The 22,716-nt window shown below is 37.0% G+C and overlaps 1 protein-coding gene across 3 annotated transcripts in view; it reads left to right on the forward strand.

Annotated features, from left to right (window-relative positions):
- Window positions 1-22,716, forward strand: part of LOC5566409 — a 718,065-nt gene that overhangs the window by 138,395 nt on the left and 556,954 nt on the right. The window lies entirely within an intron of this gene.

Raw genomic sequence — 22,716 nt, forward strand, 5'->3', positions numbered from 1 at the left:
ATATTATGACAAAGAGGATTGCTTCCTGATAGCACACTGCCTATGCATCAGGCGTAAGGAAAGGCGTGCTATAATGATGGAAGAATGGAAACGTAGGGAATTTTTCCATGAATTTTAAAACCTGGACCACTGTGTGCCGGTAGGCTCACCAGGATGACGCCGATGGTCGCCTATAAAAGGACACTGCACTGGTGATGGCAATGGCAGGATAAGAACGGTTACGACGGCGATGGCTCAGTAGGTTAATGGGAAGAAAATGCTGTCAACTTTGGTAAACGACCTACCATGTTGTGAAAATTAGTGAGTTACAAAACGGTGCACAATGTGATACCGTTTGCGCAAATTTGGAGCAAAGATGGAGAGACTGCATGGAAAACAGATGAACAACGAGTGACTAATCGTTTTGCTACTTTGGAGCAATTACTCAAGTATTTGATTTATGTTGAGTTACGTTAATGCAATTTTTGATTTTAATGAAAATATTCCCTCGAAATTGCAAGAAACAGGTTGATTTCTATTGTTGCTTTAATGAATATTATAAGCTTTCATGAAGAGTCGATCTTGTTCATGATTTTCAATAATTTCACGTTGACGTTACATTGCTTAGCAGTTGGTTTAAATGTATTTCATCACGTCCCATCTCTCAGTTTGACTCAGCTTACTTTAGAGCTAACTTGGGCAGGCGTCAGTACTGTACATTATTGTTTTTTTTTTGGAAATAAGTTATGCGCTGAACATTACTTTCACCAAGTGGTAGTGATCAAAATCGATTGTAAAAGAGTTACGAATTTTTTAACAGAATGTACACAAAATCGTATGAAAAAATAGTTAGAAATCATTTTTATTCGTAACTGTTGACTGAGATTTTTAACATTTTTTGTCTACTACAAAGTTGTTAGATATCTTTAAACGCGTGTTTTTGCTGAACATCACACCTCTCTATCTCTTGAAGTAAAGGAATTATCGGTAGAAATCGTTTTAATAAGGCTTATTTGTTCAATAGTTAGAACCCATTGAAAGACGCTTATAGACAAATGTTTTTATCATCTGCCGAAAGAGAAGATATGGTACTGAGTTGTCTGCGCCATTTTGCGCCGAAGGCAGTTGTAGGGGCCTTAACTACCCCTTGAAAAAAAGAGTTATTCTTAAATAACTTTGGTACTGCAAAAGATAGCGTGATGATGTATTCAGCAAAAACACGGTTTTTTATGACAAAAAACTTTGTAGAAAACACAAAAAATGTCAAAATTCTTGAAAAAAAGTTATGATTGAAAATATGATTCTTAGGGGCCATTCACCTACAGCGGCATATAACTCAAAAAGTATAAGAGATAGAAAAATCATGTCTTCGACAAAGTTGTTTCAAATTGCCAACTCTACAACTTTTCCTAAGACACTATATGTCTATCTAAATGTTTTGAAAAAATAGTTTTTCTATCTCACTGCTAGGTGGATTGATCACAAAACTTTTTTCATCAGAAGATGCGCTTTAATATACCAAGAAACTTCTCCGAACAAACTATATCGCTTAAATTATTGGTTTGGGCGCTATTCAAAAAGCGCATGAAATCGACGAAATAATACACAGTGCATTAAAGGACGAAATAAATGATCAGCAAAAGTTGATGTTCATTATTTAACATTTCCTAATTCGTTTGAATTTCACAGAAGCCAATCACAACACAATGGTTTAAGCAATTTTTCATACCACGTACGAGTTCTCAGCGGCACAATTTGTATTTCGAAGGTTTATTCAATTAAGTCTTTGCCGCACCCTTCAACACACTTTCCAAAATCTACACATTCTCTGCCTATCATGCACGCACCAAGGAACCCATCCAAACTCTAAACACGCACCGAGCACTCTCCCTAAGACATCATACATCCTCAAAACCACTTCAGACCGAAAGGAGCCGTACGTCGTCTGATAGGAACAATTTTGGCAATTTTAGAACTGAACCATACTGCGGTCGAATGATAAATTGGAAGGAAAAGGCAAAATTACTTAATGGAATTTAATAAGCTCCAGCAGGCGAATGGAGGAACGGAAGCGCATCAGTATCAGCACTCGAGCCCGTCGGAGACAGACTCACCCCGCTGATATCTAGCGAAGACACGGCCATGGGGAGAAGACTGATGGTGGGCAATCCTCGACTCGACCCGGACGAATTTGGAAAGCTAAAGCTCCAAAAAGGCAGCGTCGTCGCAGAAACAGGGATGCCAGCTTGGAAAATATCAAAGTGGAGTAGATTTTTCAAGAAATACTTCTAGTAATATATTTAAGGGCAACTCTAGAGCGGTCGATAAGAGATTCTTTCAAACAATTCTCATGAAATCTCTACAATTCAGATTTTTTTTCTGGGAATCCATGCTTCTGAAATTCTCCTCAAAGTTTTCTATGGTTAACACCGAGTTTTTTTCGGGAGATTTATGTATTTTTTCCAGGCATTCCTCATGAAACTCCTGCTGAAATCCTTAATTCCTTGGAAATCAAATATTTCTTCAAAAACCCTTTTTATAAACGCACTCAGTGCTGTCGGTACCAAAAATGGAGTCAGGGTACTAAAAATTGCCGCATGGATGCCGAATGTACAGATTGTGGAGGGTCTTCTCACGCTACGGACGTCTGTCCTGTAAACGAAGATACCAAAAAGTTTGTATGCGCAAATTGCGGGGGCAACTATAAGTTTACCTTTGGGATGCCCTTCTCGCAAATGATCCGTTGAAGCTAGTATCAGGCAGATGATTGATAAAGCTTTTCGTTTCCGGAATACCCCAGGCAGCATCTCCAACAATGCTTATATTTCAGTTAACGATCGCTTGTTTAAGAATCATACCCATCAGGTGAATTACAATCATGCTCATTAACAAGCTAATTTTCTTCCTTCGGGTAATCGTTCGAATCCTTTGAATTGGAATGGAAATACCCAAGGAATTACCTATGCCTATATTGCCGCAGGTATTTTCAATTCCTCCCCTTTAAATTTTTTTCTTACGAATAACCGTTCGATTTATTTCAATTCAATTGGAAACGTCTTTCTATCAATAGAAAATCCCGACAGAGTATGTATCTACTTCTAGTAACTTGTTTCCCTCTGGTTTTGCACCATTTTTTTTTAATTTTTCTTTCTGATTCCATCTGAATTCTCTTATGCATTTTTTAAATACAAACAGGCTTATATTTGGATGCTTCTGTACACAGAATGCAATATAATGTACTGCTATCCAAGACACAGTTTCCTGACAAGGACACTCTAAATCAAAATCCCAACTTAAGATGTCTTCAAAATCATTGAATTGTACTTTTAATGTCTTATGTATAATACTACATACCCAATCCCTCACTTCCTTCGATGAGCTGCACATTTTAATACGACGCTCATTACTATCAATTACGTTGCTTCCACATCGTTCACAGAAGGCAATTTCAACCCCACCGATACCGTATTGGACCTCTTCCAGTTTATTAACAATCAGATCGTTGAATAATTGAAACAATGCTGATTTATCTTCAGCAAGAAGATAAGAATAACTTAAGATTTTCCATCTAGAAGCCAAATTATTTGCGGATATAATGATTCCACAAGAGGTGTGAAACCTTTTGAACTGAGAAACGATCGATAAAGCAGTTTCACAGAATCGAGACCATTGTCCAATTGGGGTATTAGTGTTATCCATTTCTTTTCATTCCGTGTTAATTTAGACATGTGCTTAAAATTTAGAAGATATTTTTCTCCAACTTCACAGTTCTCGTCATTGTTTTTAATGATATTCCAAACAAAAAGGGCTTTACATTTTTCCGTTGGGTCTATCAAGCCAAGACCACCACTATCAGTATCGCGATAAAGCTGTCGCCTATCAACTCTTAAAATACAATTTTTCCATATGAAGTTTCCCACTATTGTTTTGCCAAATAGAGATTTTTCGCAGGAAAAATCTGGGCCAAATACCACAACTTCGATAAAACAAAAACGTTGACATACCAAACTTTTTCCAATAAGCACATGTTGCGGAATGACACTTGCCAAATACGATGCCTCATTTCACCTAATAATTTTACATAATTCGATTCAACAGTAACGTTCCAAAAGGAATTGAAAGTAACCCCTAGTAACCGCAAATTTTCAGTTTCTGGGACCTGGAATGGGCCACCACGACAGTTATTGATCCTTAAAAATTTTGATTTTTTCAGATTCAAGCTAATCTTCGAAAACTTTGAAAAAATAGCTATAATATTCAGCACGTTATCAAGCTCTTCCGAGTTTCGAAGAAAGATATTCACGTCTTCCGCAAATGCGATCACTCTCAGGAATTTGTCATACACAAGTACCCCGAGCACGCTTTGATCAATCATCCGAATAAGAGGTTCCACATATAAAACAAATAGCAACATGCTCAGAGGGCAGCCTTGTCTGACAGACGACCTAATTTGAATTTCCTGCGTCAGGAATCCGTTGAACAAAATCTTGGATGTTGCCTTTCCGTATAAACGCAGAATACATTGAATCAATTGGTCTGGAAAACCAATATTTCCTAGAACTTTCCATAAAAAAGCGTGGTCAACCTTATCGAAGGCTTTTTCCAAGTTGAGACTAAGGACTAGACCTTTGAACCGTTTGCTTTCTGCAGCTTTAGTCATTATCCTACGCACATCTTTCAAGTTTTCAATACAGGATCACCCTGGTATGCTTGCAATTTGTCCGGGTCCTACGAGTTTCTCAACACTTATCTGCATTCTATAACAAATCATTTTGATGAAGAGCTTGTAATCAGTATTTAATAAGCTGATGAGGCGATGGTTGTCCAAATTTGTCAGATCTCCTTTTTTGGAATCAAAGTAATAATTCCATCAGAAAAATCTTTTGGAGGTATAATCTGTCCACTTAAGTACGCGTTGTACAATCGCAAAAGTTCGGTTTTCAAAATTTCAAAGTTAGAAAGGTAAAACTCGTAGGTCAAACCATCAGGACCCGGTGACTTTTTCTTATTGCAAGCTTTTAGATTCCTCAACAATTCATCCTCAGAAATTTCTTGCACCAAATCATCAACCTCTTCTGCAGGAAGAGTTTTAACGATCGAATTCAACGGATTTTCATATCTATTTAAGTCTGAGTCATCTATTGTACCTTTATACAACTTTGAAAAGTGGTCATGTACCAAAGAACCTATCTTTGAGTTGTCCGTTTCAAGAGTATTTACATTTTTAGTCTCAACCCAAACACATTTGATCTGTGGATTCCTTTAGAAAGAATATAAATTGTTACTTTTTGTCCTCTGTTATTGCACTTGTAGAAATTTTGGAACTTGAATTCTGTAGTCTGCTCTGCTCTAGATCCATTAGTTTGGATTTGGTAATAGCAATTTCGTTGGTAACATTTTCACCTGCGGTTTGTCTGTTGAAGTACTCAAAAAGCTTGCTGGAAAGAACTGCTTTCGATGATCGGTTGGATTGGTTCAAATGCCAACTCTCCGATTTATAAAAACTTCTTGCTTTTGGTTTAAAGCAATAATGCCACCAATCGCTAATATCTGACGTATAGGATGACCTTTGCTTAAGTTTTTCATACTCAGCACGGAATCTGTTTCTGGTTTCAACACAATGTAAAAAACTAAGATTAACTCTCCAATAGCCACGGCCACGTGATGATATCTGTTCTTTTGTAACTTTTAACGTTAAAATCACACAATGGTGATCAGAAAATACAAGAGGCAAAGTTTTGCAGTAGCTAACATTGCAACCAAACTCCTTCGGTATATAAAAACGATCTAAACGTGAAGCTGATTGATTTCTATGAAAGGTGAAACGGTCTGATTTGAGCGATTTGGCTACATCTTTGAAAGAAAAAAGTTCAACTAAATTCTTCAACCCATTAGAAAAGTTCTTTGTCGATCCCAACGAATCTTTAGGATCCAAAATACAATTGAAATCACCTCCAAGCATCGTGAAAACAGTTTGTGGTTTGTTAAGGTGAACGCTTAAACCAGGCCTGTCCAACCTTTTTTGCTCTTTTTCGACATAAATTGTTGGTGCGTTCGCAAGAATAGGCCAATATGAACAAAATTAGTCTCAATTGAAAGCTTTGTAGTATATATGTCTAATCCATGCTGAAAATTTTAAATTTATATCAAACTACTCACTTACGATGCAAGCAAAGGTAAAAATCAGTCCGGCCCGCGGGCCGGATCATTTTTTGCACTTAATTGCATCGGCAGCAAAGAGGTTAGTATACATTTTAAATTTCCAGCATGGATTAGACAAATATACTAACAAGCTTTCATTTGAGACTAATTTTGTTCATATCGGTCTATTTTTGCGAACGGTCTATTTTTGCGATTGGTGCAATCATTTATGTCGAAAAAAAGCCAAAAAGGTTGGACAGGCCTGGCTTAAACCTTCTGTGAACAGTTCATCCCTCTCTCACTTCTTATCACTTCCTGACTGCGCGATAATATTTATTTAGTTCACTCCATTTACAACTAGGGTAGGTGTACCAGTTATGGCCATAGTGGTTCCCTATTTCGCCATACGTGATATTTTGAATGCCTTTACATTTTGAAAAATCTTTTGTGTTTTAGCAGTAAATTAAAGAGTAAATCTTGATGTTAAAACATTCAAAAAGATTAAAAATATAAAAGTTCTCCAAATTTTGCATATGGCCAAATAGGGAACCACTATGGCCATAACTGGTACACTTTCCCTACTGATAAAATCCTACCAGATGGATCGAATATAAAATCCGAGTAGCTGAAGCTTTTTCTAATTAGAATTGCCGTCCCTTTCCTTACGTTCACCAATGCATTGTGTGATGACACAAAAGCAAAATCATTGTAGCTTACTTCCTGTAAGAACACAATTGAAATTGTGCTCGTAGATGAAATCTTTTAAAAGGCTCCTATTAACTGCTGTGTTAGTACTGTTAAGGTTTATCGTTGCTACTGAACAAATAAAATTCATTGTTAGTATATGTTAGCCTACTCTCTGTGGTTGGTTTTCTTTTTGGTCGTGACTGACCTTGAACTACGCTGCCGTGAATCGCAAGTCAGTCCCATCTGCATTTTTGTCAAAATTGAGTTGAGCTCAGTTTTCAACATATCTTTCAATACTCTTTCATCTGTACTAATGAGATAATATGATTTGTTCGGGAAAATTAGGAAAAAAACAGCAAGTCAAATTATCCCATAATGAAAAGTAATCATATATCAGTCTCAGTACAGATTTCCGCATAGTGTAGCACAAAAATTATACGCGTTTTGATTATCTTTATATTTATCTCGGAAAGATACCATAGTAAAAAGCAAATTGTGATAGTTTCATTAAGATTCAAACATGTTCCAACCCTCAGGATTTTTTTGAATATTCGTGTGGAAAACGAGTTTGGAAACTTCACAGTCCATTTTTCTCAATGCCTACTTTTTGCAGATGGGACTGACTTTCGATTCACGGCAGTACGGTTCTGTGCTACTAGCAGTTTGCTATCGTCGGATGGTACGATGATTTGCTTCCTCGACACCGCATCAGACTCTGACGATTCAGAGTCCACGCGTTTCAGATCACGTGTACGTTTTTTTTATCCATTTCCTTCATCTATCGACTCTACCACAGCAGGCTTGCTGGGAGATTCACCGGCCGATGGTTCGACTGGCACCGCGACGCTGTTCACATTAGAGGAACCCAATAGTTCCTCCGGTTTACTGCCATTTTTGGTTAGCACCACCATACCCGGCATGGGATCTGGTTGTGCCAAGAGACCTTTGACGACAACGTTTGCGAAGGATCCAGGTTCCTTACTTCCACAGGCTGAGTTGGCTGCTGCGTCTCTCTGGCCATAAACTTCCTCCGTAGAAAGCTTCATCCGCGCGTTCACACTCTGACGTTTTGGACAAGCCGCTTTCAAGTGATCCAAAGCTCCGCAAACGAAACACTAATGCTGCAATCCTTCATAGAAGACCCTTGCTCTGGATGCTCTGGATATGGAGTTGCGCCGGAATCTCGGACACCATCTCCATATGTACTCCTCGAATACCATTCCAGATAGGGAAACCCGTCTCCACAGAGTATCGTTCACGGACCATCTGATGGATGGTACCGTACTTCGTCAATACAGTAGTGATCTGTTCGTCCTTCACCTCTGGCGGCAAACCAAAAATGCGGACATAACGGAACGCTCCGTTCGCCAAACTCACCGATGTTTGTACCTTATCTCCGTTAGCGTACTTGAAATCGACGTGCGAGCCCAGCTTAATAAGGGCATCCTTTACACGTGCCTCCGTCTGGAAGCGCACAAACAAGCTAAAATTCTCCCGGTACATAGCACTCAGGTCATCACAGCTCCATCCTTGTTCCTTGAAAAACGTGAACATTTCTTCGTTGGACGGATTCCAGGTATGCGATCCAAAGCGAAGCTTGATGGTGTTTTCTCGTTTCGGTTCCATTGTTCGTTCCTCTAACTAAACACTACTATGATACAAAAAAAGGGAAACAATATCCACAATAGCACTCTTTCACTGTCTTGAAACACGTCTGATTCGGACGAAGACTGAAAGCGAACTGACAAAGTTGTTGTTGGATTATGTTTTTCTACTGAATCCAGATAAATATTTGAATATTTTGAATTGGAATGCTCGTTCTTCCAATATTAAGAAGGATGAGCTGTTTAATAGCTGATGACTTACATATAGTAGTAATTACTGTAATTTATTTGAAACCCCAGGATCCAAACTCAAAAGAGATCCAAACTTTTTTGTTCATCGAAATGATCGCCTGGATGTAGTTTATGGTAGAGTTGCTATCATAACTTTGGGTGTTTCTGTTGTAGGACCAATAAAGGAGAGCTTGATATTCGGACTTGACTCAATATATGCAATGAGTAGAAGATATTTTCTGGTCCTATAGAAGACATTGAAAGAAATAAAACAAACTGGCATCCCGGCCGAGCAGCGAAGCGATGAATTGTGGGTTCCAGTTTGGGAGGAGGAAAAGAGCCAAGATAAATGTCTTACCGACGCACGCACTTACTCACACTCGCACACCCTTCGAGGATACGAGCTCACCGATGCCGATGGTGGAGACGAACAGAACAGCTTGGTTTGGCTTTTCATGGCATATTGTTCGGAGGCGTTCCAGCTGGGAGGCGATGGGGCTGGATAGTGGATGGCTTCAAACATGGAAAATTGTCTCAATTTGGCATTGTTCGATGGGGGCCGAGAGTGGGGTGGTGCAGTTTTGGGTTGAGGGTTTGCCTTTCTGACACCGTAGCGAAACTAATTTGTGCTAAAGGCGGTGAAAACGGTCACGCACGGAGTAAATTGCGGTTTTGGGGCGAGTAATGTGGTTTGTCAGGGGTTTTACCGATAGGTGTGCAGTGTTTTCATAGGTGACCACCTAATGCAAGATCAAGATATCAAATTTGAAATGATGACAAACTCACATTAACTTTCATCCAGCCAACGTACTTCTCACTTGTTGAAAAAACACACTGAATTGGCGTATTTTTTTGTTTCTGGACGGATTTGGTTGCAAATTTATGGTGAAGATGAATCGAAGCCAAACTTAAAATTTTCAAGAGCACAAATCTGAATATCCAAATACCTGTTTGAGCTGAAAACCTAATCGAGTGGTCACCACCAGCTAATGACCAATCCATAAGGTTTTCAGCTTAAACTGATGTTTGGTTCTCCAGATTTGTGCTCTGGAAAATTTGAGGTTTGGCTTCGATTCATCTTCACCGTAATAATTCAATGTCCGAGAAATTTGGTTGCATGATCCAAATGGTTCAGGAGTTATTCCGAGTTTTCGTAGGTTAGCTGATCTGGCCATAACGTCCATTCAACGCATATCTCAATATGCCGATGAGCTAGAAGGTTAATGGTGCTAAAGACTGGAACGCGCAAAAATTGGTCGACGTAAATATAGGATCTTTCAGTCAACATTCATAATACAAAACCTCCTTTTAAGTTTTTTGGTAGCTCGATTCATACATTTAAAAGAAAAAATATTCGTTTGTTCTTTTGGTTTGCCAAATCCGAGCTGTCAAGCCTTCAGGTTAACCCCTTCAATACAATTTTGCACATTGGTCTTATCGCTCTTATTTGCAGCCAAACGCCAAACGTTTTCCATGGACCTATTAGTTTTTTTTTGAAATTCCATCTGACCAAGGTCCCATACCGTTCGATACGGTGGAGTTATAGGCTGTGAGGAGGGTTGTGGTTTTTGGGTACCGTCGATGGGGGTGACAATGGGTCTAGGGGGTGAGATTGGGACAAAACGGAAAATATGATTAATGACATATTTCAACTAATAACGCTGATATTACGTAAATTAATAATTCAAATGTTAGGGAACATATTAGAACATGGAATTTATCACAATATACATTTTTAGAAACAGTAGATTTTGTTTACTATATCAATAAAACTCTATGTTGAAACTAGACAAAATATTCATCAAAGTGCAAAGTATCAAGCATGTTCTTTAACCTCTATCGTTATATTAGTAGAAAGTTGAAAGTCTTTTAATGACACTTCACACGTATTTTCCGGAATATATTTGATTTTTTCACAAAAATTTCATTTTTTTCGGTACGGTGTCTAAAACATCAAAATTGGGGGTGAGATTGGGGCAAGCAAGAACGATAGTACCGTAAAATGGGGTGTTAAGGGATGAAAAAAAAAATCACTTAAAATTCGAGCAACTTCTAGTATGCCAATAGTTGAACAAAATACAGTCCTACCATTCTCCCGGCGTGTATACCAAAAGCCAATTACAATAAAGACGATTCTATGGCAGATTTCTGAGATAATCATAAAAATGTGTGATTTTTGGCGAAAATGCAAAATGGGGTGTTAAGGAATTTGAGCTTTGTATATAAAACTATATTTTGCCAACAGCAACAAAAATATTTTGGTCAACATCGTTGAAGTGTCCCTTCAACTCTAAAGGTATTGTTCAATCTAAAGATGATATTACTTCAATATAATTCAAGTTGGAACTCCTGAAAACGCTAATCGTTTTATTTTAACTGTTAAATCTCTCATACCCATTGATTCTATTTTCAAGCAAGCTATCAGTGCATCGCACAATTGTCTTGAAAAGATTTTTATACTTATATGCAGTATTCGTATCCTAGAACAGTGCAGAGCAATCTAGTCATGACTTGTCAAAAGAAGGATAATTTCAACAAGCTCTAAGTGTGAATAGGGTAAGTGTCCAATTTGCCTTTTAAATAAAGCACCACACCAAATTCAGAGTTTCTTAATATCAAAAGTATCAGCTGATGGCTGATGCTCTAAAACTATGTATCAGTATCACTTGCGAGCTATCAATATCACATTGATTTGACAACCAACAGCATTGATGCGACATAGAAATTTAGATCATAATCACTGCAGAATGAGTGATCACGTGGTAATTATCCATACTTTTAAGGTTTTTCAGTGACCAACACGTAATTTTAATCTGCTTGCAGCACTGTCAAAAATATCATACTAATAAATTGCCATTTTATTTGCCTAATTTTAGGCTAAACTTAACCCATCAGTGATATCCATAGTCTATCGCCATCAATGCACTGGTGATGTGATATGGAATGATCTGAATTGTATCGCATTCGGCCTGTACAAATCAGCAAATTTTAAGCGTTGATAGTGTCAGCGAGCAACTCTGCACCAAATAACGGATTTGCATGTAACACCCAGTGGCATGATCGAGAAAAATCCTAACGAATATTTTCCAATATAGAGCGGAAATTGCTCACACTATACCGCACACTATATATTTTCCAAAAAGAGCTCGAAAATATCCTTATATTATAATTGTTTATCTAGGTCCTAGGTAATGCTTAAAAGAATTAATAGCTCCAAAACCATCTCAAATAAGATAATAATTCTTATATGCAAACTTTTCACCAATGTGAACAGCTTTTGAAAATATTATCATGAAAAACCCATATTCACATGAATCAGTTTTTATCTACATTTTCCTACCAATTTTACCAAATTTTGAAATAAGTCATTTTTGGTGATATTTAGTGGCTTACTAAATAGACACCTTAACTTTACGTTGCAGTTCAACTTCACGGAACAACTCAAAACTATATTGAAATATATTACGGCATAAATTTAATGAGTTTAGTTACTTAGAAAAGCTAGAATAGATAATTCCTTAACACCCCACTTATTTTCAAAACGAGACTTTTTTCATAAAAGTTTCTAAAAATCGAAACCTAGACATAATTTTAAGAAGTTTTTGTCTGTACTATGATCTCAATTAAATTTCCTTATCTTCTACCTTACTCGCGAATTTTTCTCAAATATATTTCATGGTTTTGTAGATAAATGTTTTTAGACCCTAAAATTTGAACAAAAATGTTTGGAAAGGTTTTCAATTTCTAGAAACCACAATACTTCATATTAATAGACAGCTCCTATTACATAATGCAATTAACAATCCTCTGAACAAATCGAACATTTCAGATGACTTATATATCGACTTTCTAGGTTTCTGTGATTTGTCGAACTTGGCTGAGAAGTTCAATCCCTTAAAACTCCACGAGTCCTTAACACCCCATTTTACGGTAAATGAAATTGCACGTCCATTTTTTTTGACGTTTAACGGTGCTGGGTTTTCAATGTTTTCATTAAGATGTGTTTATTCTTTCTAAATACAGCATCTCTGAAACATCAAACAAGTCTACTTGAGTATTCCATGCATTGAATAACAATGCAACGCATTTTGACAACTTCTCAAACCAGCAGCTGTGTTTCGTGCGCAGCAACATCGTAAATTTTTATCAAATGGATTTTTTTTTTAATTAAATTATTAATCAGTGTTTTCATATTATAGAAACTTCTCACGGAAGTACAAAAGAGTTGGATCGCTGAAATACCGGGATTATGACGTCAACATCTGTCCGAAATATATTGATCGTGGAATGTCGCACCGAAATTTAACTATTTGCGAAGGTTTAAAATAATCACTGTTTCAATACACCTTTGTGGAAACTGAATAGGCTTTATGGCAATTAAGATAAGGCTTTAAAGACAATTTCAGGGAAAAAACAGAAAAAAAATGTATGTAAACTTGACGATAAATGTTGGGTTTACATATTTTTTCTCATAGCTCTTCAATTTATTGGTATAATTGTTATATTAAGAGGGTTTATCATACTTGTGGAACATCTTAGATATCTTTTCGTCTTGTTTGCATCGTATATCATCAATATTTCTCAGCTGTTGGGGACGGACCTGGTGTAGTGGTTAGAACACTCGCCTCTCACGCCGAGGACCTGGGATCGAATCCCATCCCCGACATAGTCACTTATGACGCAAAAAGTTATAGTGACGACTTCCTTCGGAAGGGAAGTAAAGCCGTTGGTCCCGAGATGAACTAGCCCAGGGCTAAAAATCTCGTTAATAAAGACAAACCAACCAATCTCAGCTGTTAATGGTTTTGCAATCATATTCTCAAAAACAAGTTATTTCAATTACAGTGACCCAATGTCACCCCCTCTATGGGGTGAGATTGGATCATTTTTCATGCACTTGTGGTGCCGCTGTGAATAAATATTTTTCTTTGATTTTTTGAATAGTTTTTAATGTACCATTACAGTACATACACTCCAAATATGAAGTTTATTGGAGTTAAATTGCGATAGGTATTCAATAAATAAATCGTACGTATCCCTTTTTTACCCCCAACGACGGTATCAAAACCACATTGTTTGCAACGTTCTGCTTGCTAAGTCTGGCCAGAACAGCACAGGTCAATTATGTTGCTTCAGGAATGATAGCAGTTGCTTTCCGAGGCTCTCCTAGACGTAAATCTTCTGATTGATGACAATGTCACTTTTTAGATCATACGTACATATGGCATGCCGATCAAGGTTTTGTTCCGCGAACTTAGATAGTTTGATAGTTTTGAACATTTCAGCCACCTTAAGGGAATTCCCTTTTCCTGATGCGATATAAAACTCCAGTCCCTGAAGCTGCTTAATATCCGCCTTCACATAGGTTCGTACGAGAAATTCGGATTCTGCAGCTGCGCGAGCAAAATTTTGATGCGCTGCTCCCCTTGCTTGGACGTCATTTTGAAAACTAGAGATCAAAAATTGATAACTCATCATAGCCCATCATTTTATATAACTTTCAAATGCAGCTTTCAGGGGTTTTAAATGCATTTTCAATAGAAATACATCAATTTTAAGTTGACCAATTTTTGCGCGTTCCAGTCTTTAGTTACAATTTCTTCGATCTTTTGTATCTCAAGAGCTTGATCTGCTAGAATTGATCGAAGATAGCTCTTTGCATCCCGTTCATTCTTGTTGTCAAACGAGGCTGCATCGTCGGTCTAATTACTATCGCTATGGCTCACTAAGCGGAAGGTCAACGATTGTATTGAGCGAAGATGTTTAGATTTTCTCTGTTAGTCGAATCTCTCTCAAAAAAAAATTTTTGGAACTATATGGACATCGTCAAAAATTAGCTCTAAGCCTTCAACAAAAAGCCCATTGAAAAATACAAATGAACTATTGTATAAAAAAAAAACCTCTATAAAATGTACTGTGAATACGGACTTCTACTTTCAAGTGAGGTTTCCGATCGAACTGCTAATATTTTTTTTTTTTGATTCTTATTGAAACGTTGTTTTTTTTCATGTTCCATATACGTTCCCCAATCGTAACAGTGTTGCAAGAATATTTCCAGTTTGAGAGCCTTTTTTGCTAAAATCTTCATTTTGTATTCGTATATCGAGTGACAAACACGATTTCAATTACGACAAAATCCTGGACTAACAAGAGTCGATCCCCTATATTTTGCTTTTAAGAACATTATCCACATGACTTCAATCGTTATTTTTTCATCTCGAATGTGATTCTCAAAAGAATCACAATTATGACGCGATTGTAAGGCAACCACTTTGTAAAGAACACTATTGCCCTATGATGCCTTAAACAGCAATCAAATAAGTCAGTTAATAAATAAAGTAATTCCATTTCTCATTTTGAAAATTATGCCTACCGTACATTATGCCAAACATCCAATATGCCTATCGCACCTATGCCTAACGTCCGTATGCCTAACGCATTTATACCTAACGTCGTGCACTCGTTCTGGAGTGCAAATGCACAGCTTTGAGGCAAGATTATTTTGAAAACAGCCGATTTCAAATATATGTTTGGTTGAGGACCTTTGAGGTGGTTTTATTTTTAGGATTTCTTGAACATAGAGTGCAACTCTGGTTACCACACGTCTTATGTAAAAATAGTGAACAAGGTTCTTAGTTGAAAAAAAATGAAATGTCTTATAAATGATTATGCTAAAATCAATTTTATCACAGTTGAAATTTAATGTCAGGAACACATAGAGAACAAGAGGATGAAAGATATCTATCAAATATTTACAGTTGGGTACGGTAAAAAACTACACGCCTGTTTTGGATCATAATACTTTTTTAATGATTAATATCGTTTGCTGAGATTCGGGAAATATTTTTCTGAAAATAACAAAATGGATGATGAGAAGATTGGAAGGAATTTCTTGAAAAGAAAATATGTTAAGGAATAAATGTGCAGTTCGACGGATTTCACGCCAACTCAACACGCGATTGGCAGCACCCCTTCAGAATTCAATGAAACTTTCTGGATGTCAAAAGTATGCAAAACTAAGATACTTTGCATATATTGTTTTTTTTTTCAAAATCGATCTAGACTAACATTTGGAAAGGGTCAAAGTTTTTTTTTACTTTTTTTTATAAACCCGTATAACTCAAAAACAGTAAGACCTACAAAAAAGTGTTGTATGGGGGACTGTCGTGAAATATCCTGACGTTTTAGAAAAAAAAAATTGAAAAAATGAAAAACATTTTCTACACTGAAAAAAAAAAATGATTCAAAACTTTGAAGTCGATTTAAAAAAAATGGCCAGATTTTGATCATCCTTAAGCAAAAAGTTTCGTAATTAAATTTACTAAAAGTCGTCCATACATTGCAAATTGGGCATATTTTAGAGAAAAAAATTTTTCTAACATCAATTTTTTTAAGTTCCAAAGTTTTTTTTTACTCTTTTTTTATAAACCCGTATAACTCGAAAACGGTAAGACCTACAAAAAAGTGTTGTATGGGGAACTGTCGTGAAATTTCCTGAAGTTTTAGAAAAAAATATTGAAAAAATAAAAACACATTTTCTAAAATGTTCAAAACTTTAAAGTCGATTTTAAAAACAAACGGCCATTTCAAATTTTGATCATCCTTAAGCAAAAAGATTCGTAATTAAATTTACTAAAAGTCGTCCATACATTGCAAATTGGGAATATATTAGGGAAAAAAGTTTTTCTAACTTCAAATTTTTTAAGTCCCAAACTGAAATTTATTTTTTCAAAGATTTTGTTTTAAACCGGCAAATATGATTGTGTTTTCAAGTGATAAATGAGTTTGAATCAGAAAATAGATTGTATTGTTTATTGAGAATAGTTAAAAAACGGAATTATACAGTGATTATGTTTTTTAAATGCAGGCAATCAATGGACTTCGCCTCTGCCTATGAGAAAATCAACTCCGTCTAACAATCCGACGGATTTTTATGGTTCTGTATGTAAAGTATCTTAGTTTCACATAGTCTTCACACCCAGAAAGTTTCATTGAATTCTGAAGGGGTACTGCCAATCCCTTTGTCGAGTTGAAGTTCTAAAGTTGAATTTAGTGTTTTAACATTTAAAGTGGCCACATTGTTGTAGATTTTATTACTTTTAGAAATTAATGGTGAACATAAATGTTGACAGTCAGTGAAAGCAAGTAAGTTTGAGTTGAAAATTTATCCGAAAGTGTTGGTCGTAGCGTGTTTGTTGCAGTACGAAATATCTTTCCAATTTAGTGTAACGATCAATCAACGGGAATGAAAATAAAGTGAAAATAGGAAACATCTTTGAATTGAAGAAACATTGAGTTACAATCAGTAATGTTTTGTTTAAATGAGCCTTTAAAGAAAGCCTTAGCAACCGAAAAAGTTTCTCGCTGCCAGCCGGAAGATGAAAAAATAATGCAAATGATTGGTACACCACGTGTTACCAAGGTGATGGTTTTTTGGTTGACATAAGGAGGATTTCACCTTATATTTAAATGCGATGGACTGCTATGATACGTTTATGGTTGTGAGTAAATTATGAGTATATGGTACTTAATATTATGTGTGACCGACGAGTAGATGACGGAAATCGATGTCCGACACCATTTTTAAATCCAAGATGGCGACTTCAGGTTTGCCAAAATTCCTTCAAACCTATGGAATATGGGTACTTTTGGAACGGGACCGATAAGTAGATGACGGAAATCGATGTCTTACACCATTTTGGAATCTAAGATGGCGGCTCCCGGTTTGCAGAAATCCCTTCGAACTTAGTTCGAGGAAGTCGCCATCTTGGATTCCAAAAGAGCGTCGGACATCGACTTCCGTCATCTACTCGTCAGTCCCGTTCCAAAAATACCCATATTGCGTGGGTTTGAAGCACTTTTGACAAACCGAAATTCGCCATCTTGGATTCGAAAATGGCGTCGGACATCGATTTCCGTCATCTTCTTTTTGGCCCGTTCCAAAAATACCCATATTGCATGGGTTTGAAGCGATTTTCACAACCGGAAGTCGCCATCTTGGATTCCAAAACAACTTCGGACATCGATATCCGTCATCTTTTCGTTGGTCTCGTTTTAAAAATACTCATGTTATAATGTAAAAAGTGTCAAATTGTGTACACTTTGAGCATGTTTGGCCAACACACTCCGTCAGCATCACTCTTTGCGTAATCGCTTACACTCTCTTTCGTACTGCGTGCCCTCATTGTGTTCGTGTTGTTACACTTTGCGCGCGTCTGTCTCCTCTTTGTGCAGTGGTTAAATTCTGCTCTTTGCGCGCATTGTGCGAGTTGATGTCAGCCCTGATTATAGCAGCACGCCTTGCAAGAATTGATAAAACAGCAAAATATAAAAATGGTTAACATAAATAATAAAATTAAAACCAGTATTAAAATAAAGAAAAGTCTATTTTTAAAAGAAGGCAAAATTAATAATTAAATCTATAGAAGATTGGACGCCAAAAATTATTGCGGCAGATTAAACGAAAAGACATCAACAATTGCGTTCAAAATCATCGAAGTGATTGTACTACTTTTCTCCGAATGTCCTTTCTCTGAATGTCGGTTCCCCGAATGCCAGTTCACCGAATGACCCTTTTCTTCGAATGCCATTTCCCCGAATGACCGATTTTCCCGAATAATTAAAATAGGTGCAATAATAGTCTTCAGTGGCAAGATAGTGAACGAGAAAGAACGATGAGCAATCCAAAAAAGGAGTTATTCTATCGTTCTCGGCTATACACATGTTGGAAAAAATAATGAGGACGGTAAATTTCGAAAAAACCGCCATTTAAATAAAGAAGGGTGCATATTAGATGGCCAGTTCGTTCACCACTCTGAAATGTAGAAAGTTACGACAATTATGAGTGGTAAAAATTTAAGCAGATCAATGTTATCGAATGCCGCCCATTTGTCAAATGGAAACAAAAAAATATTTATAAAAAATATAGCTCCAAAGAACAGCATATGTATGGAAGAAGGTGAAATTTATTGAAATTTTAAATTAACAGTTTTTATACTTATAATTATGGTTACATCATATTGAAAAAAAAAAAGACAGAACGTTTGAAAGAAGGATAAATTTGTGTCAAATATATCAAAATCTTCAGTGCAAAAATTCATTCCAATAGCGAAACTCAAAAGAACAATTAATATTTGAAAGAAAGGTAATTTCTGGATAAATTACGAAATGTTATTGGCAATTACTCTCCTAATATGCTTTAGTTAATTCAAGAGCATATTGTAACAATAAATTTTAACATGGATCTTGTTCACCGTCAATAAAATTAACAGTGTAGCCAAAGCTTCTATAAATTTAGACCCTTTTGCAACACCTGCGCCATCTCCCGTATTAGTAGAGACATCTGAAGCTTTGAAATTCAAAAGCTCCGATTGATCGTTTCAAATAACAGGTGAGAGCCTCCACAGGATCTCATTTAGCTGACCAAAAGACAAATTTAAAGAACCTATTTGAACTAATTTGGACTGCAAGCGGAAATCTGCTACCTGCGTATATAGGATTTATACAGCGAAAAAGGTAGAGCGAGATCGGAAAAAATATAAATGAGTAAGGCAAAATGAGATGGGGTGTTTCTAAATTGCGTTCAAACAAAAATAGGTAAGCAATTGGGGGGATTTTATAAAAACTAAAATTTTGTTGCGGACATTTTATTCTCGTGCGATTTGTCAACGATTCGAAATCGGTTTTTGAGAAATGTTGAAAACGTTTGAACGAAGATCAGAATAGTTCATTATTTAAAACTAATTGAAAAGTATTTTGTGCAAAAAGGTTAAAAGTTTCACAAAGTTTGCTAATAGTGCAGGTGAATAATCCCAATAGTGTTTAAGGCGCTTAAGTTTAATTAATTTAAATAATTCTCCTTAGATAAAAGACAAAGTGCCTAGAACGCCATTTTGAAATTCGCCTTTTAAGTAAATTGAATTCCCAATTATTTGAGGTAAGGTGAATTTCCTATTAAACTCATTATACCGTGAATTAATACGAAATATCGAATGACCAGGTGAATCCCGCTGGTCATTGCGGGCGTTTATGATAGGTTGTGAAGTGCGTACTCAACTGAAGAAACCGTGACTGGAATTACCCGTCTTCGAGTCGAACCACCCTAGCGAACTCTATTGCGAGCGGCTGGCCAGCGTGCAACATCCGAAAGCTCTCTTCGCATCGTCTTGTGTCGCATCAGTAACTCGCTCACCACGCTCGTCGCAAGCTCCCTGTCGCTCTCGAAACATCGCACGAAAGAGACACGAGGCACCGAAGCTTTTGAGTGTGCCATCTGCAGGTGAGAAGTGACAACTTTCCGTACTGCTAAGGGAGTACGCGACCAACGATTTGATCGGTACGTGGGCAAGTTAGTTGCGAAGGCTCGAATCGATTTAGGAATTGCACTTTTGCATGCGCATGCGATCACGTGGAAAGGAGATCACGTGGGAGGATTATCGCCGATGAAGTGACCTCATCAGTGGATTGGAGGATTCCTGGGCTACAGCTGACAACCGGCAGGTTTGCTGATAGAAAGGTCAGAGATTTTATTTGTACTTTTTTCCCTTTTAGTTTGTAAGAACCAAAAATAATAGAGTTGTGTTTGATCTTCCAACCTTGACACTTGCTCATGCGGGGGCCGGCGATGAGGGCAGGATCAAACATGTCGCGCGTCGATCGAGTAAAGTGAAAAAGTGCCGCTTTCGATTAGTTCTTTATGATCTTCCAACATTGACGCTTGCTCCTGGGCAGTGCTTCAAGAAAGCCCGAGTAGTCGTCAGTTGTTTTCCATCACGGGTCGCGCGCCTATTTTCTCTGAGTGCTTTTATATAGCCGAGCAAACGACTGAAGCTGAAAGAGGATTGTTGCTGCTCAATGATGACGGATCAATTGGTGAGCTAGTTTCATGCTACTGTTCCTATTCTATAAAATATGTATGACTGTACCGTTAATCGTTACAACGGTGAGATGTAAATATGATGTTTCAAAAGAATATGAATGGTTCGTCACTGTGAGTGTCGACATAAACTCTGATTCATAAATTATTTATGTCTAATTTTTTTTTTATTCAATACTCCTTCTTCTTTTTACCTTTATTTTTGTAATCAAAAATAAAACTTTGAATGGTTCGACACTTCAAGTGTAGACTTCCGAAAGGTTCTCTTTATTCAACAAACTTTGAAAGGTTCGTCACCTCAAGTGTCGGCATAATTTTTCTCTACATAGATATTGTTCATATCAAATGAAAATATTATATTTACATATAAGCATGTTAATATCTCACAAATAATTATTTATTATGGTCTAATCGCTTATCAAAGTGAATCCTGTGACCCAACGATCCTTCCCATTAACAAACATCCCTCCCAGTAACCTTTGTGGAGATGCAGAGGCAAACACGGTCTCCAAATAGCAAAGGTTACACACTAACATTCCTTCCCCCAATCTCACCTGACTGCAAGGACGTGGCCGGCGCCGTTATTGACCATGTATAAATAGAGGCACTGAATTATGCACACTGAAGAAGATTATGGCCAATCCCAGCCGAACTTCTAGTTGATTCTTTGTGCATTTTCACTGATTTCGGTCAATCACGGAATAGCAACCATTGATATGTGTAGTCAGTCTAAGCTAAGCTAAGCTAAGCTTTTAGTTTGTAAGAACCAAAAATAATAGGTTTAGGATTTAAACCAAATTCGGTGACGTCACCTTCAAGCAAGTTTAGGCCTATGTATACTCTTTTGAACTGCAATAAACTGGATTTGAAAACACTAGGCCGACCCTATTTCGAAGGTTGACGAGTTATACGATTTGAATTACCAAGAAAACTTAAATAATTTGTCTCATTTAGCTTTATTATTTTGCGTATTGAATAACTTTAAACTTTTTGTACATATTTTCCTAATTTGATTAGTTCAGTTGGGTACACTTTGAAACCAACCTTGTGGTTAGCTAGGTGTGATCGGTGTTTGAGGGAGAAATTCAACCCGCCCTAGATAAGAGCCTTTGCCGGGCCATTAACAGCCTCAGCAGCCTCACTTTTGGTGAGTGGCGCTTAAGCTGCTGCTGGTCTTGAACCTGAAGCATTCGTTGCAATATGATTGTTGAAAAAAGTGTCATTTGACTTCGAAACAAGCCTGATGTCATCACAAAGATTCAATAGAAACGATTAAACGAATGTCACCTTAAGAAATGCTTGATTTCAGAACCATTATGACAAACGACTTTATGCCAAACGGCTTTATGCCAAACGGCTTTATGCCAAACGGCTTTATGCCAAACGACTTTATGCCAAATGACCTACCACCGTTCAAATAACATTGACCAACATTAAATCAATCCTTTGAAGCACTAGAACAAAAACCAATTAGAGTCTTTTGTTGAAAATTGTGACTGTTACATCCATGAAGACTTTTTTGAAAAAAAAAAACACATCATCAAAACGATATCAATTTTATCAACGACTATTTGATTACGAAAAACAATAAATCAACATCGAAATATTGCTGTTTGCGTTTGACGTGCTAATCTTGTTCAAATGCGTTCCAAATGCGGTAATACAAACTAATCAAAGGACACCTAGCAACCGTGATCTACACACTTAAATTATTTTACGGATTCCTGTAAAATCTCAACAGCTGAACAGTTCGGTGAAATAAATTAACGGAGTACGGTAAATTTTTACAGTATTCCGTGAAAAATCACCGGAATCCGTAAAATTTCGACGGAATTACGGTGTTTTATTTCACCGAACTGTTCAGCTGTTGTGATTACGGTGAAATTCACCGTATGAGCGTAGTGTGTATATCACCGCCAACATAGCAAAGAAAAGCTAACTCTGACTTCGCCTACCTTGTGAAAAATCTTACCGCGTTTGGTTTTCCCGCATTTGATATTTGCATTCCAAATGCATACAGCAATATAACTAGTGCTCAATAGAGATTTGAGAGAGAGAGGAGACAGCTGGATTAGATTGCGAGCTCCCAAAAGTCATGGGAACCTGCCACAAACTGTCACTGGAAAACCGTACATTCGAAGGGCAGAGCGTGAAAAACCGTCAAAATTCAAGTGAACGTTATTAAAATTTCTAGGTATT

Source organism: Aedes aegypti, chromosome 1 (assembly GCF_002204515.2).
Source record: "Aedes aegypti strain LVP_AGWG chromosome 1, AaegL5.0 Primary Assembly, whole genome shotgun sequence".
In the NCBI taxonomy this organism is placed as follows: domain Eukaryota; kingdom Metazoa; phylum Arthropoda; class Insecta; order Diptera; family Culicidae; genus Aedes; species Aedes aegypti.